Here is a 15779-nt window from a genome sequence, read left to right as displayed (position 1 = left end):
ACGTAATGAGTTCATGGTCCTTGGTCCTGAAACACACAACCAGCTAACTTTAACCAGGTCCACTTCTTGTTATTTCCCAAATCTCTCCCTGGACCCCTGGTTTCCCACTATATACTTACTGTTCTCAGCTCTAACTCTCTGTCTAACTTTTTTTCTATTTGCCCCATTTATTGGGGTTCTAGGATTCTCCTTTTTTTGACACAATCATAGTCTTGCCTCTGAACCCTGCATAGCATATGATATTTCCTAAATATTTGACACTTCTTATATTAGTCATGTGCTCCCAACGGCTTATGCTACACCAAATCTCTGGCTAAAGAAAGTGATCATCTATACTATGCAAAACAAAATGATCATGTAAGCTAAATTCACTTGGTTACTGAGCAATATTTCAACTCCTTTTGTGGAGCAGAAGGGATGCCCACCTGTAGATGAGAATGTACCCATGTGGGCTGCCTTTCAAAGAGGAAAGGAAAGCCAGATGTGGTGGCACATGCCTGTGATCCCAGAGGCTAAGACAGGAAGATCGTGAGTTCAAAGCCAGCCTCAGCAACAGTGAGGCACTAAGAAACTCAGTGAGATCCTGTTTATAAATAAAATACAAAATAGGGCTGGGGATGTGGCTCAGTGGACAAGTGCCCCTGAGTTCAATTCCCTGTAAAAAAAAAAAAAAAAAAAAAAGGTGGGTGGGGAAGGGAAAGTCAAGGAATATAGAGAATGGTTTAACCAATTAATAAATAAAGGGACTGTTACCCAGAAACTTATATTAGGAATAAATATCCCAAATTGGAAGAACCAAAATTTGGAAATAAGGAGCATTTTGTAGGATGTATAGAATTTAGAACTGGAAGCCTAGAAACTAGAATCAGGAGCAAAGCAAATGGGTAAATTCTGGCCATTGAACGGTGAGCCAAGGGTGAAACGAAGATGGGTGAGGAAAGCAGATTCAGCAACAAATCTGCAAATTTGGGAGTCCCCCTGGGAAATTTCTCTAGAAGGTTCTGAATAGTATTGGCAGGTTGTATTTTTTTTAAGGACCCTGCTTCACGCTTTTCATAATCTAGGAACATCTGGGTACAAATCCTAGATCAGCTCTTTATCTGTGTCAGTTACTTAAAATTTTTAGACTTCCATTTCTTCCTGGATGAAATATGGACAATAAAATCACTGCTGTAACTCTAACAGCACCATTGTGAGAATCAGGTAAAATAATAGCAGAATAGGTGCTTAGCAGTAGGTGGGGAGAGACAGAGGTTTTATAAATGTAAGGTTCTATCATTACTCAGGCAAACTACATAATCAAGAATTCCTTTTTCAGTTGATTTTCATTTTGAAATGTGTTTCAAAGCTGATGTCTGTGCCAATGTAGAATGCAGCAATATCTTCTGAGAAACACAAAGACCAGTATCTAGTATCAGAAAACCCATTAATTAACTGTCCATTCACCTATGCAGGTGTGGACAGAAAGTCAATAAAGCTATGCATATAAAAGTCAAGTTTCCCACTAAAACCACAGAGCAAAGAGGAAATTATGTTGAACAAATAATTGCACAAATCATGTATTTTTTCTTGTTCATAGTCCAGTAACGCTTACTTGTCTATTATGTGTGTATAGTATAGTACATAGCATATAATAGAAAAGTAAAATTGGTATGTTATTCCAGAAAATAGAATTACCTTTTAAGTACAATAAATTTTTAATAACATTTATATAGATCTTTAGGGTTTGTAAAATTCTTACAATTCCCCCGTTAGTGATTTTATTGTTTCAAGTGCATTTAAAAGCCAACTATCAGTTGTAGTATGCTTATGTAATGATGCTACTCGTTTGGGGTCAGTGAGTGGATCCATGTTTAAAGAAGTTTTAATAGTGCTTCTGTGCTTCATCTCTGGACCGTGAGAAAGTTGTAGTAACAATGACTGGAGGGAAAGTAGACTCAAGTAAATGCCATCAAGAAGTAGACAAATGAGGGGACTCCAATTCCTCTGTGTACTTCACCCTTTTTCTCATCATTTTCTCATCTCAAAACAGAGACAGTGACATTTACTCAGAAAGAATTCTTGTGAAATAGATATATTAATTCATAGAAGGCAATTATATAAGTGGCAAGTCATTATTTGAGAAGTGTGTTAAGACTTTCTGAGCTCTTAGCAGTGCAAGACTAATGAGAGCTCTGTAACTAGACTGACCAAATGCAGGTCTTGAAAAATGTCTCATTTTTTTTAAAGCATACTTTAAGCATGACTATGAGCAAGATGTGGAAGTAGGCTTAGCAAATGTTGCAGTCTTAGGATACGTAGGAGCAAGCAATGGGAAGGGATAGTGTAGTAAAAATGTCCAAGTCTAGAATCTGTGAGAATAACCAAGAAAATGTCAGTGAAGCTGTGGATTAGAATAAATAGCATCCCCCAAAACCTAAAACAGCTAAGATCTTGCTCCACAAGTTCTACCCTACGAAAGAAGTTTGTGACTGATGTAAAGGAGGTGGGTTTTGTTGATGTTGTTGTTTTGTAGCGCCGAGGGCCTCACCATGCTAGCCAAGTGCTCTACCACTGAATAACATCTCCAGCCCATGGAGAAGTTTTTCATCTCCTCTGCCCAAGAGGCCTAAGTATCCATTAGGGGAAGACAGAACTTGAGTTTGAGCTCTATTTGAAATGTAGTTTAGGGAAGCAAAGCTCTGATGACACTCTAGCCTGTGGATAGAGGAGTCAGTTTTCAGTAGCTATCTGAGCCTAATCTTACCAGGCAGCAGATGAACTGACCCCATCAGTGCTACCATCCATCAACCTAACTCCTGTCCCTAATGTCATTACTTCCCTCTTTCCTTAACTTAAAAGGTCATACCCTTGGGTATGATCTTCAACTCTCTATAAGATCTTTCCCTCTGTTCTACTACTCAGGAAAATGTCAAACTTAGTTAAATCACTCCCCACTTTTTTTTTGTTTTTTGGTGGTGGCATCAGGCATCAGGCAACTATAGCTGAAGGTATACTTCCAAGTGTGCTTGAGGGCTCACTTTATGCACAAGACAACTGACTTCAGGTGAGTCCTTAGAGCAGCTCAGCACTCCTGCTACCCTGCTTTATTTACTCTCTCGGATAATTACTGAAAATCCTTATGCCTCCAATGTCCCTTTATATACACTATGCTCTTAGCTCATTAGTGTGATTTTTATGTCACTTAAAAAGCAGAAGCAATCAGAAAGGCACTTTGTCATTCTTTCCCCCAACAAGTCTGCATGTGTACTTAATTCTAAAGTGGCATGCTGTTTCTTCAAGTGTAGTAATGTGAATGAACTCTACAAGCTTACTAGCTTCCAAGTTCAATCCCTGCTTTCATGTACTGAATTCTGTTCCTTCTTGCTATTCAAGGAAATTGCTCTAATAATCATCCACTTTCTCTTTCATCTTCAGATTTTTACCTACTACTGGATAATTACCTTCAGCATAAAAACTTGAAGACTTCTGCCTTCTTACAGAAAAAAAAAAGTATTCCATGCTTCCATCTGGCTGACACCATTTTTGGGGATGATGACAGGAAAATTTTTCAAACATTCTTAATCCAGCTGGCTCCAATTCTTCTTTCGCATGGTGTCTCGAAAGCTCCAATCAGAGTCTGCTGCCAAAAAATAGCTTTCGACTTCACTGATCTGAATCCAATGATCAACTCAGTCTTCATCCCTCTTGTTAGCTGCTGGTCACTCCTTTATCCTCACTTACACTCCTCTTCACTTGACTTCTAGGATAACAGTCTTACTCCTTCAAATTTTATTTCGCTGGTTCCTTCTTTCTATCCAGCTTCTTTACCTGACAGCGTCCTGAGACTCACACCTTGAACCTCTTTTCTTCTTTAGATCCACAATTTGGGTGAACTTCCTTAGTGTCTTGGTTTAAAACTCCCATGTATGCCCTCAAGATTCCTTACTACAAAATGCCACTTCAACCACTATCTCATATGAGTAACGTGTATCCATTTAACAATGCAAAATCTCCATTTATATATCTATCATGAATCTTAAATTTCATAAGACCACATGCTTGACTCCCCCTCCCACAAGCTTGCTCCTCTGTTTATATTTTCTAGCCTAGAAACTGAGATTTACATTTTTTTCATTTGCTTGGCCAAAATCCAGGGGTGAAACTTGCCTTCTCTTTTTCTCATCACCGCCCCCCCCGCCCCTGATCTAATAATGCATTGGCAAGTTCTAAGAGTTTTAACTTGAATTTGTGTCTAGAATGTGATGACTCTTACCACCAACTTTACCCAGGGTTATTGTACTAATCTCTTTACTAGTCTCCCTTCTTATTCTTGTTCATTTGCAACCAGTTCTTTACAAGCAGTCAGAGTATCTTTTAAAAATGCGTCTTAGGTCATTTAATGCTTCTCAAAAAAGTCTTACATAGCTTTCATCTTACAAAAAAGTAGAATAGCCTAGAAAGTCCTATAGGGTACATAAGTCCCCCTCACACCTCCCCCTTCTGCTCACGTTGGTCCAGTTATTCTGTATTATTGTTGTTGCTTCCTATTTGTTATGTCCAGGATACTTTTCCACACCAATTTCAATTACTATCTCTGTGTAACTTAACATTACTACAATTCTTACCAATATAACAATCATTTTATTTTGTTCATGATTTTGTGGGCCAGAAGGACTTGAGTAGGCCATTCATACATGGTGTCTCTATTTGGAAACTCAACTAAAGCTGTTAAACAGAACAGGTATGTGTGGTCTCTCCAGAATTGTGGTCTCAGGGCAATTGGATGTGTTACATGGCTTCTGGAAACAGGAGCTATGTGGGCTTAATCACATAAACTTAGACAACTGATTGTAATTTTCTAACATACTATATTGGTCAAAAAGTCAAAAGCCTTGCCAGAGAAGAAGAGAATTCTTGAAATTTTCAATGAGAGAATGTCAAATATCTAGGGAACTGAAACTACACTCCAACCCTCAATATTGGAATGGTTCCTTCTCACTTTTATTAGGTTTTGGCTCAGATTTTATATCAGAAGTCTTAACTTGATAACCATCTTTAAAGCAGTAAACCTCGCCCATACCAACTGCTACCCTTGGCAGCCCTCCCTGGCCTTCCTCTACTTAATTTTATCCTAAACATTTAACACAATCTTATATATTACTTTAATTTATTAATTATTTGTATTTCTTCCCTACATGTACCTACATAAAGGCAGAGATTTTACTCCATATGTCACCAGAACTCTTCTAGGGACTCACCACATTGAAAGTGCACAATAAATATTAGGGCAAGGATTGAAAGAATGAACTACAATGAACTATAATAATAAGCTTTTGTATATTATATGCATATGACAGCCATGATTTTGACTGTTCTACAATTATTGACATAATGTATTCTCAACTTTGAGAAAGTAAGCTCCTAAAGGACTGGCATCAGGTGACTTTTATCTTTATGTCCCCATTGTTTAGGAAACTGGAAGCAAGTTGTAGATATAAATGTTTTAATGTATCAAAACAGAAAAAGGCCATCTATGTCATGTGTATGGTGTCATAGTCTGCTCAGACTGCTATAACAAAATGTCATTGACTAGATGGAGTCAAAACAGAAATTTATTTTCTCATGGATTAAGATATTAGAAATTCAAGATCAAGTCTCTGGCCTATTTAGTTGCTCAATATGATTCTCTTTCTGGCTTGAAGAGAACTCCTTCTCACTCTGTTCTCAACATGACAGAGAACCAGGTCTCTCTTCTTATAAGGCCACCAGTTATATCAGATTAGTACACATTTCTATGATCTCATTCAGCTTAATTCCTTCCTAAAGACCTACATCCAAATTCAGTCATTTTGGAAGTCAGAGTTTGAACATTTCAGTTATGAGGTCTGTGATTCAGTCCATAGCACATGGTGTTATAATTGGTTCAAGCATGTTCTTAGTAGCTTTAATTAAGTGTGAGTGTTTTTGTACATATGATGTGTGTGTGTGTGTGTGTGTGTGTGTGTGTGTGTATCAAGAGGACAAGAGGGCACTGGTTGTCTGAAGGTAGACCAGTTGTCTTCTCATTCTCTGATGATGATCAGCTCTTCTCTATAGCTAACTATTTTTTTTCAGTGTTTTTTAACCTCTTACTTGTGTCTCCTATGCAGCTTATGCTATTAGATTCTCTACTTTTATACTCACCAATTTTCCAGTTTTCTATTGCCAAAATTTTGTTTTTATGAATTATTAAAGGGCTATTCTTCTAGCTCCCTGTTAGTCAGGAAACTACATTCCCAATTATGTTTGTGAACACTGGGTGGTAAGTGCCACTTGGAATTGAGAATTTATTGACTTTCCTTTAAACCACTGCTAGTGTGGCAGAATCTTTGAAGTTTTGCCATAAATATCTTAAACCATTTCCCAGTTATGAGATTAAAAAAAGCTGCTAATATTAACTATTTGGTAGCTGATTCATATCACAAAAACCTAAATAATTGATCCTCTACACATTTCACAGAGTATATTTCATTAATTTTTTAACCATTTTTGCCTTTTCATCTTTTTTGCAAAATTTTAAGTCTTGATATCTAGCAGGAAAATGAGAGAAAAGTAGACATTTTTACTTACTGAAAATATGACCTTTTGTTTTTTTTAAATGAAAGTTTGAGTCAGTGTCAATGAGGTCAGGCTACAAGTTGTGTGAGGGAGAGAGAGAAAGAGAGATGAGAGATGCCTTCCTGGACTCCTGAATTCTAATTGGGAAGTACAAAAATAATGAGAAACAGAAGCAGGAATTGTTAGCATTGTATATTTTCTGGAAGAAGTTCTTTTCCAGTACATGCTTTTTCATAAAGCAATGTGCTAAAAGTGACTGTCCTTTAAGTTAAATGCCCTTTTAAGTGAGAAAACACTGTCACACTGTCAGATAATCAAAGTCTGCTGCCTGTCACAAAGTTCTCAGGACAGATCCATATATAATGGCACTCTAATTAAAACACATCCAAGTTGGAAGTATAGGTGCCCACGAAGGAATCCCAGCAAGCATGTCCCTGTGTGACTCTCAGTTTCTCCTCCAAGCCTCCACTCCCCTTTCCATCACTCTCTCTCATACCTAACACCACAGGTCGTTTCTCTTCTTCCTGGCACAAAGTTATCTTAGGGATCATTTTTAAATTAGAACCACTGAATTCCAAACTAAAACACAGAAGTTTATTAATAAAAGCAGGATTTTTTTCCAAGAAGCCCAATAAGCCACCTCCTGATTTTTTAGCTTAATTTCTTCCTTCAAACTTCTGTTGTTTTTGCCCAAATTGTTTTTTTCTTTACATTTTCCAACTGTCCTATTTTAGTCATGCTTCCCTAAAACAGTAAACATCAATAGTGTACATTTTAAAAGACATTCATTTAGGTGAGTAATTATTTTGGCATATTAAATAATAACAGAACTTTAGAGTGCTCAAACTTATTCTAAATGCAGAGTTCCTCTGAGTTTATTTGGCAGTGAAACAATATTTAATTATGGTTTTCAACACTCTTGTTTTAAATATAATCTTGAGCCACAGTTTAGGTCAAAGGCAAAAGAAATAAAAATTATATCCACCCTTGCTGTCAGCACGAGATTTTTAGGAACAAGTGAGAGAACATAAAGCAGGAAAGTAGGACCAGGAAGGCAATAATCTGTCATTTCCTTGCTGAAAGGTGACCCTTTTAATGATGTATTTGTTCGCTTAAGTGACAAAGGCCGTGGAGCCATGACTGGTTCTAATGACATATTAAGCTGACTAATGATCCACCTGGCTCCTTGTCCCTTGCTCCTTTTAAACTCAGCAGATGTGGCCACTAAACCACTATCCTTATATTTAACCATTACTCCATGTGATTAAAAAAATGTCTAGCTAAGAAGCAGGAGACATTAGGAGAGAGAGAGAGGAAAAGAGAGAGACTGTGTGCGTGTGTGTGTGTGTGTGTGTGTGTATACATATACACATACATATACATATCCAGTTTCGTGTCACACTTGCTATCTTCTTGGTCACCCAGCTATTGTATTTCTGATTTCTTGGACTGGATACTCCATCCGTGCATCCCACCTCTGCTGTCCTAACCATCATTTATTTCTATGGTTCCGACATATTGTGAATTCCCTTGGTAAGACCTCTCATGCCCATTTTTACCTGTCCATGCCTTTTCCTTGTTTAGATCTATGTTCATGTACCTCAATTCTTTCTCTGTTGCATGCATGCTAAATTTGCCAACTGAAAATTACTACTGCCTCAGCCCTTGTACAAATTAAGAAGCTTGCACTGGCCTGGGGCTAATTCTTCTGTTTTCTCCCCCATGTCTATAAAGGTCATCTATTTGTGTTTATATCCTAAAGTTCTAAAGGACCCCACATCTCTGAGAGAATAGTTGCTTCATATTTTTTCTAATCTAACTGAATCTACCAACACCAAAGAAAGTGTAGATACTGAAAAATGATCACTTATAATTGGATATTTTAAAAAGATTAAAATTTGCTAAGGAAAACAATAATGTATCTTCCTTATTGGAAGTTTCCAAAGACTCATATTTTTAGGATCTCTCTTTCTTTGGTCTCTTTTGCTTCTTGTCTCATCTCTTTAAAGGGTCATGTTCCATCTCCTTTTCTCTTCAGTTTCCCCAGATTCTAGCTTTTTCAATTACTGTAGAAGCTGGGGCACATTTCTTAAATTCTCTGTGTGTCAGTCTCATGATCTGCAGAAGATGATAGAGCTTAAGGGTTCTCTGGATATTAAACTAAGATGCTTAGAAATGTGTAGGGTGCACTGTGAGCACCAGGCAAGTTTTCACCACCACTAACACAGAGGAATGGAGCTCACTTGACTTTGCCACTGTCATGGTTTGGATCTGGAATGTCCCCCAAAAGCTCAGGTATTAGATACTTAGTTCCCAATGCAGCAATGTCCAGAGGTGGGGCTTTGGGGGAGTAATTGGATCATGAGGACTCTAATTTCATCAGAGGATTAATCCATTTGATGGATTAATAATTTGAACCATTAGGACCACTGGGAGGAGGTAGAAACTGTAGGCAGGTGGGGCATAGATGGAGGAAGTGGGTTACTGGGGGCACACACTTGGGGGTGATATCTAGTCCCTTCCCCCCACTCCTGCCTCCTGGCTCCCAAGAGCTGTGCAGCTTTCCTTTACCACACCCATATCCCATAATGTTCTGCCTCACCTCAGACCCAGAACAAGGAAGTCAGTCAACCATAGACTGAACCTTTGAAACCATGAGCTGAAATAAATATTTCCTCCTTAAAGTAGTTCTTGTCAGGTATTTTGGTCACAATGACCAAAACTGACTAACACAGCCACAGTAAAATATCTAGGTTTCAAACTCATGGGATCTCCTAGACACACTATCTCTAATCATTGTTTAACAAGGATAACTTTCCACTTAAATCTGTCATGATATGTTAGCTCATAAAGCCTAGATCCACATAGTTTTTTTTTTTTTTCAGAGTAGTGTCACAATTAAAGAAAGAAATAGGTGGATTAACTTCTCATAAAGGTTGACAAGCCAATGGAGAATACCAAAAGTAATGTGCCAAATGGACATTTAAAATATTTTATGTGATATGTTGAACCAGAAAGAAACAGGAAAAGTTCTGGACTCTATAAATGACTAGAAAGCACCCAGGGAAGTAGATACAACCTGAATCTATGTTTGCCCAATTATATGCATCTATTTCTGGTGTCACACAGCTTGAGTTTTATAAGGAAACAGAAGACAAATTTGGTGCCCATGAAAGATAGGTGTCATAATAGGGGACATAAATACATAAGTTAGAAAAAACAATCCCCATCGACAGCTCATCTCCACACCAAAATGCAAAGTACAGGATGATACTAATAGTATATTATTTTTCCTAAAAGTAACTTAACATTATTTTTAGGAATGCGTAAATACACAGTAAAATTATAAAGAAACTAAAGGAATGACTAATCATTTAAGCAGAGGGTTCTTGCCAAGTGTATGTGTGTAGAGGGTAAGGTAGACAAGGCAGGACACACAGTGACCCTCACATATGCAGTCTAGTGTCCTAGTTCTTAAGCTGAGTGTGGGGTGCACATGTATTTGATTCAATTCCATTGATTAAAATTTTCTCTTTTGACAGGTCACATGTAATCTTACATTTATAAAAATACCACAAAAAATAAAAAAACTATGAGCTGACATCATAAATAATTTCAAAATAGCAAAAAAAAAAAAAAAAATTCACTGTCTTTCAAAATTCCTCTGAATAAAGTCCACAGTCACACTAACCTCACTGTTGTGCTTTCACTAGAAATTCTGTTCATGGAGAAGAAGTTTAAGGGGGCATCTGTCAAAGAAGATGCCAAGAGGCTAGTTGGAAATGAATTCAAAGCCTACCACTATATTAGCAAATCACCTCCACTATCCATTTCCTAGATACCTTAATTCTTTCTGAATTACTCTCACTCCCCAAAGTCTCTTTTTTTTTTTTTTAGAGTATTTCAACTGATTTGGATAAGGGAAAGAGATCCTTCTTTTTGAAGGTGGAATTGGGAGGACTTACCCTCGAAAATAAAAGATTCATGTTGTTAGCTTGTGGGGGTTCTGATAAGACTGAATACCCCTGGAAAAAGGATAAGTTCTTCCCAATGTGGACATTCTCTCAGGTTCTTAACATTTATTTATTAGTCACCAGCTATGTGAAGGACACAGGTAGATGTGATAGAAATAGAATAATTAGCAAATCACCGCTGCTGCCTACATGCACTTTATAATCCAGCGTCTCAGAGAGGCCCAAACAAACCAGATAAAACAAATCTCGATGAATTGTATGTGTACCAGGATGAATAGCATTCAGAGTAATGGAGTGTAGACAAGTGAGAGTTACTACTTCAGATAGGCTGAGCGAACACAGGTTGAAAACACCCTTAGGATGGGCATTTTAAAGCTTGTTTGACAAAGGTTAAGAAAGCCAGGATTGCTTCAGGTGTGTGAGCAAGGCCCAGGAGTCAAGAGCAACATCATCATATACTCAGAAGCCAGATCTTGCAGGGCATTAAAGCATAAAACAGGGACTTTCAAGTCTGTTAATATAACTGTGATGATTATTAATTAATTACCATTAAGCAATTTTGAGCAAGAAACTTGTAAACTATATGTTCTTTTCAAGGGCTGATATGTGGGGGACAAAAAACGAAGAAGTCTTGGTAAAAGGGGAAGCAGCAGGAAGACTAGTTTATAAGCTACAAGCTACAGTAGAAATCTAGGGAAGAAAGAGCAATGTTCAGACACTGATGTAGCAGGGAAATTTGTGATAATTATCCTGAGTTGGGGTAGATTTTGAAGGTGCCATATATAAGATGTTTTGCTACCAGATGCAAGAAAAAAGGGAGGAGCAAACATAAAGGAAATATTCTCTCTTGAGTATCAGGATCAATGGAAATGCCTTTTTTTTTTTTTTTTTTTTTGTATTAGGGTTTGAAACCAAGGGCACTTAACCATTGAGCCACATCCCCAGCTCTTTTTAAAGTGGTTTAGGGGCTCACTAAGTTGTTAAAACTAGCTTTGAATTTGGAATTTTCCTGCCTTAGCTTCCCGAGCCATGGGATTCTAGGCATGTGCCCCCACCCCAGGCTGGAAATTCCTTTTGAAGACAAAGGGAGCACTAAGTGAGAAACAGGATGAGGAGGGAGAGATCAAGAGATCAGATGTGAACGGGGGAAGCCTGAGCCAAGAGGAGCTATCACTAGGCAAGTCTGAAGTTCAGACTACAATTTGAGCTGGAGATAAGATTTGGGAAGTCCTTTTTTTTTTTTCCTAGTTGTAGATGGACACAATACCTTTATCCTTTACTTATTTATATGCAGTGCTCAGGATCTAACCTAGTGTCTCACACGTGCTAGGCAAGTGCTCTACCACTGAGCTACAGCCCCAGCCCAAGATTTGGAAAATCTTAAGAACTAAATTGTACATGTATCCAGACACAGACCTGGAGGAGATCACGTCTGATTACAGATAAATAGTAAAGACACAGCAACATGTATGCAGCAGGTGAACAAAAGTGATGACACATAAGAGACCAAGAACAAGTGGGCATTGAGGTCAGAGGAAAATCAAGAGGGAGTAGGGCAGGTCTTGAGGCACAGAGAAAAAAAATTTCCAATGGTTTCAACTATTTCAAAACTGTCTGAAAGGTTGAGAGAGATAACAGTTAAAAACTGATCACTAAATTGGACAATGATAAAAATCATGGGTGATCTTGACAAATGGGTTTCAGCTTTGGTTATGGACAAGCCCCTGAGCAGAGTGTGTTTAAGGATAGGTTGGAGAAGTTCAGGCAGTGAGTCTGGACAACTCTCTCCATGCGCTGTAAAGACTGCCTGCTTCCACAAATCCAGGCAGGAGGGGAAATCTAATGATGTAGAAGAGAAAAGGAATAACTTCTCTAGTAAGAGTCTTCTGTAGGAAAAGTGGAGTGAGTACCACAGAGGAGAGTAAGAGATGGAGACTTAGAGAGGAGTGAAATAGCTCAGCCATGTGAATGGAGGAGGGTAGAGTCTGTGGGTATAGGCCAGCGCACAGAGATGTGGAGTGGAAGAGAAAAGAGGGCTCATCAGATTGCCACTGTATTCCCAGTGGAACAAGAAATCAAGGTCATCAGCTGGAAGTGAAGACAAGGGAATGGAATGATAAATATTTGAAGGGAGAATAGGATATAAAATAGATAGGATGAAGTATATTAAACAGGGAAATGTGGCAGGATTGCTGAATAGAGTGATAGACAATCATGGCCACACTCTGAAGAGCAGTCAGCATGACTCTGGATTCTTCCTCAACAAGCTGTTAAGGGTCCAAGTGGCCCACACTGAAACCAGATTTAATGGCAATCAGTATTTGCCAAGCGAATGAGATGGCAAAAGAAAGCAAGAGAATTGGGCAAGAACACAAAGGAGTGACTGCAATGATGGGAATGGGTTCTAATCTGGAAAAAGAAAGAAATGAGAATGCTGGAGGAGTTATGGATGCTGAGAACAAAGGTCCGCACATTAGATACAGGTTGTACAATTCTTGCAAACTGATGTTTGCAATTTTGATTTGCATTGGAATGTTTTTGCATCTTATGGATTTTTTTTTTCATTCAGGTAAGTGTTGTTCTTTCCTGTGAAAAAGAATTAATGATCTAATTACTCCACTTTATGCTTCCATGTCAGTACATCTATCTCCCTGCAAACTGGAAAGTAGGATAGCCTTAAACCTGTCAAGAAGTCTGATGAAATCAATTGTAATAATACAAAGATTGACTATTTGTGTGTGTCCCTATGTGAAGTTAAGCGATATTCTCACAGCCCTGAAAATATATATGAAATACTGAGAGTTAAGTCACTCAAAAGTTAATTTGTAAGAAGTTTGAGGGCTAACTGGGACTATATCCACCTACCCTAGGAAATAAACAGCCAGGCATGATAACTTGACTTAATCATTGTAGTGTAAAAAAATAAAATTCTCAGTATATGTCTAGTTTCTTGGATTTGCCATTCAGCCCAGTCCTTCTGGACCCTTATCTGACAGTGAGCCAATATAGACACATATAAAATGAAGAGGTAAAGAGGAAAAAAAATCTGATAGAGCTGAACTACTTAAGATGCCTCCAATATTGTATCACCTCAGAACCCCATTGAATGCCAGGAGATAACCAGCACTTGCAAGGCAAGAAAATCCAAGAAATTCCTATAAAATGTTCAAGAAGCAATTATGTGGTATTGACTATACAGGGAACCTGAGGGACATCTAGTTAAGTTAGGGCATGAGGTGCTATAATTGGGCATACTTACCTTATGTCCTTGAGAAATTAAGATTATATTGGAACTATACATGAGATTTTTGAATCCTCCTTTTAGTAACATGTAGGAAGAAGTAAAACAGATGAAACATTACAGGTGCTACACATGGAAAATGTGGTGGACTGGATTAGTAATGCATAATATAAGAAAGAGATTCAAGGACACCTCATATGCACCAGTTATTGAACTGTGTTCAAGGAGTTAAAAGTGGAGGCTTCATTTAAGAGACACATTATATAAATTATATATCTAGAAATTATCCAGGTATGTCAGAAGGAGGCTGACTCCAGGCAGGACAAATAAGCTATCTGAATGGAAATTACCAAACCTGGACTTGAGATCACCTCTTAATAGGAATAGTATGTGAATTTCTAGTGTTGACTATAAATATTTCTCAAAAGACCTAGTCAATGTTAGTATTCAGGTCTATCTAGGTGTTTTTTTCCAAACATATCCAGATATTAAAAAAAATATTGCTGTGGAGTCTTAACATTATACATTTATGACTAATAAAGATTATTTATTTACACAATAAAATTATTTTTTGCAAAATTAATGACAATTACAAAAGACTGAAGTACAAAGACTTTAGGTGACCTGGATCAGGTCTGAGACAATTAATTTACTGAAGGATTATGTTGGTTCATTATACCACATGGCTTTCTATTCTCTAAAGCTGCAGTCAAGTTTTTAAGGTTCATATGCACTAAAATTCTAAATCTATAGAAAAATAAGGAGCCGCAGCAGTGTCAATCCTAATGAAAGAGGTAGATGTTACTTATAACTTTAAATAAGGTATCAACAATTCCTCTCTTAGGTATATAGCAACAGATATGTATAATTGTTCTCAAAAACACATGCAAATGAGGCAGGAGGATCTCAAGTTCAAAGCCAGCCTCAGCAAAAGCAAGGGTCTAAGCAACTCAGTGAGACCCCGTCTCCAAATAAAACACAAAATAAGGCTGAGGATGTGGCTCAGTGGTTGAGTGCCTTTTAGTTTAATCCCCAGTATCCACCCCCTAATACAAAGATATGCAAGATAATTTTCATAACATCACTATTAAAATGCCTATTAACTATTGAATATATAAATTGTGGTTTATTAACAAAATGCAACATTATACAATCATAAGAGTGAACAAACTATAAATCATGCAACTTTGTGGTTTAAGTTAACAAATATAATGTTGCACAAAGGAAACTAAACAAAAAGAGTAAATCTATTTATATAAACTTCAAAATTAGGCAACACTAATTATTGCTGTTGGAAATAAAGACAATAGTTACCTTTGGGGTGGGGATAGTGACTCCAACCAAAAATGTGGTGATGGGGGGTGCTGATGTTCTAGCAATGCTCGCCTAGTGAAAATTAATTTATTTTGTATAAGTAAAAAGAAAACTATGCATTTAAAATTTCTATTATTTTTATATGCCTATTGATCTTCAATAAAGAGTTCAAAAATAAGAATTCTGATTAAATTGGTCAACATTAGTTCATCTTAGCAGAAAAAGTAGTACATAATGTAATAAAGGCCTAAAAATTACTTCTGAGAAACATGTGTGTAGGGAAACCTAACCCCTGAACTAAACAAGAACTGAGATCCTGCCACCAAGTTACACTTGAAGAGCTTGGTTTAATCAAATGTTTTTAAAGCTTGTGCTGAATCAGAATTAGGGTAAGCAATTCTCAGAAGCTAACTTGTGCAATTAACAATCTGGCAGTGATGTTATTGGAAAAAAAACAATCTGCCAAGGAAGGCCTGATAAACCATCATGAACACACAGATGAAGAAGTACTGGTTTGTTGAAAGCAGATATACCCATCAATTTATATGGCACATGCTTTGTTTTTCTTTTTCTTTTTCTTTTTTTTTTTTTTGGTACTTACAATTGAAGCTAGGGCATTCTACCACTGAGCTGTACCCCCAGACCTTTTTATTGTTTATTTCAAGACAGGG

This window comes from Callospermophilus lateralis, chromosome 14 (assembly GCF_048772815.1).
Source record: "Callospermophilus lateralis isolate mCalLat2 chromosome 14, mCalLat2.hap1, whole genome shotgun sequence".
NCBI lineage: Eukaryota > Metazoa > Chordata > Mammalia > Rodentia > Sciuridae > Callospermophilus > Callospermophilus lateralis.
This window is presented reverse-complemented; position numbering follows the sequence as displayed.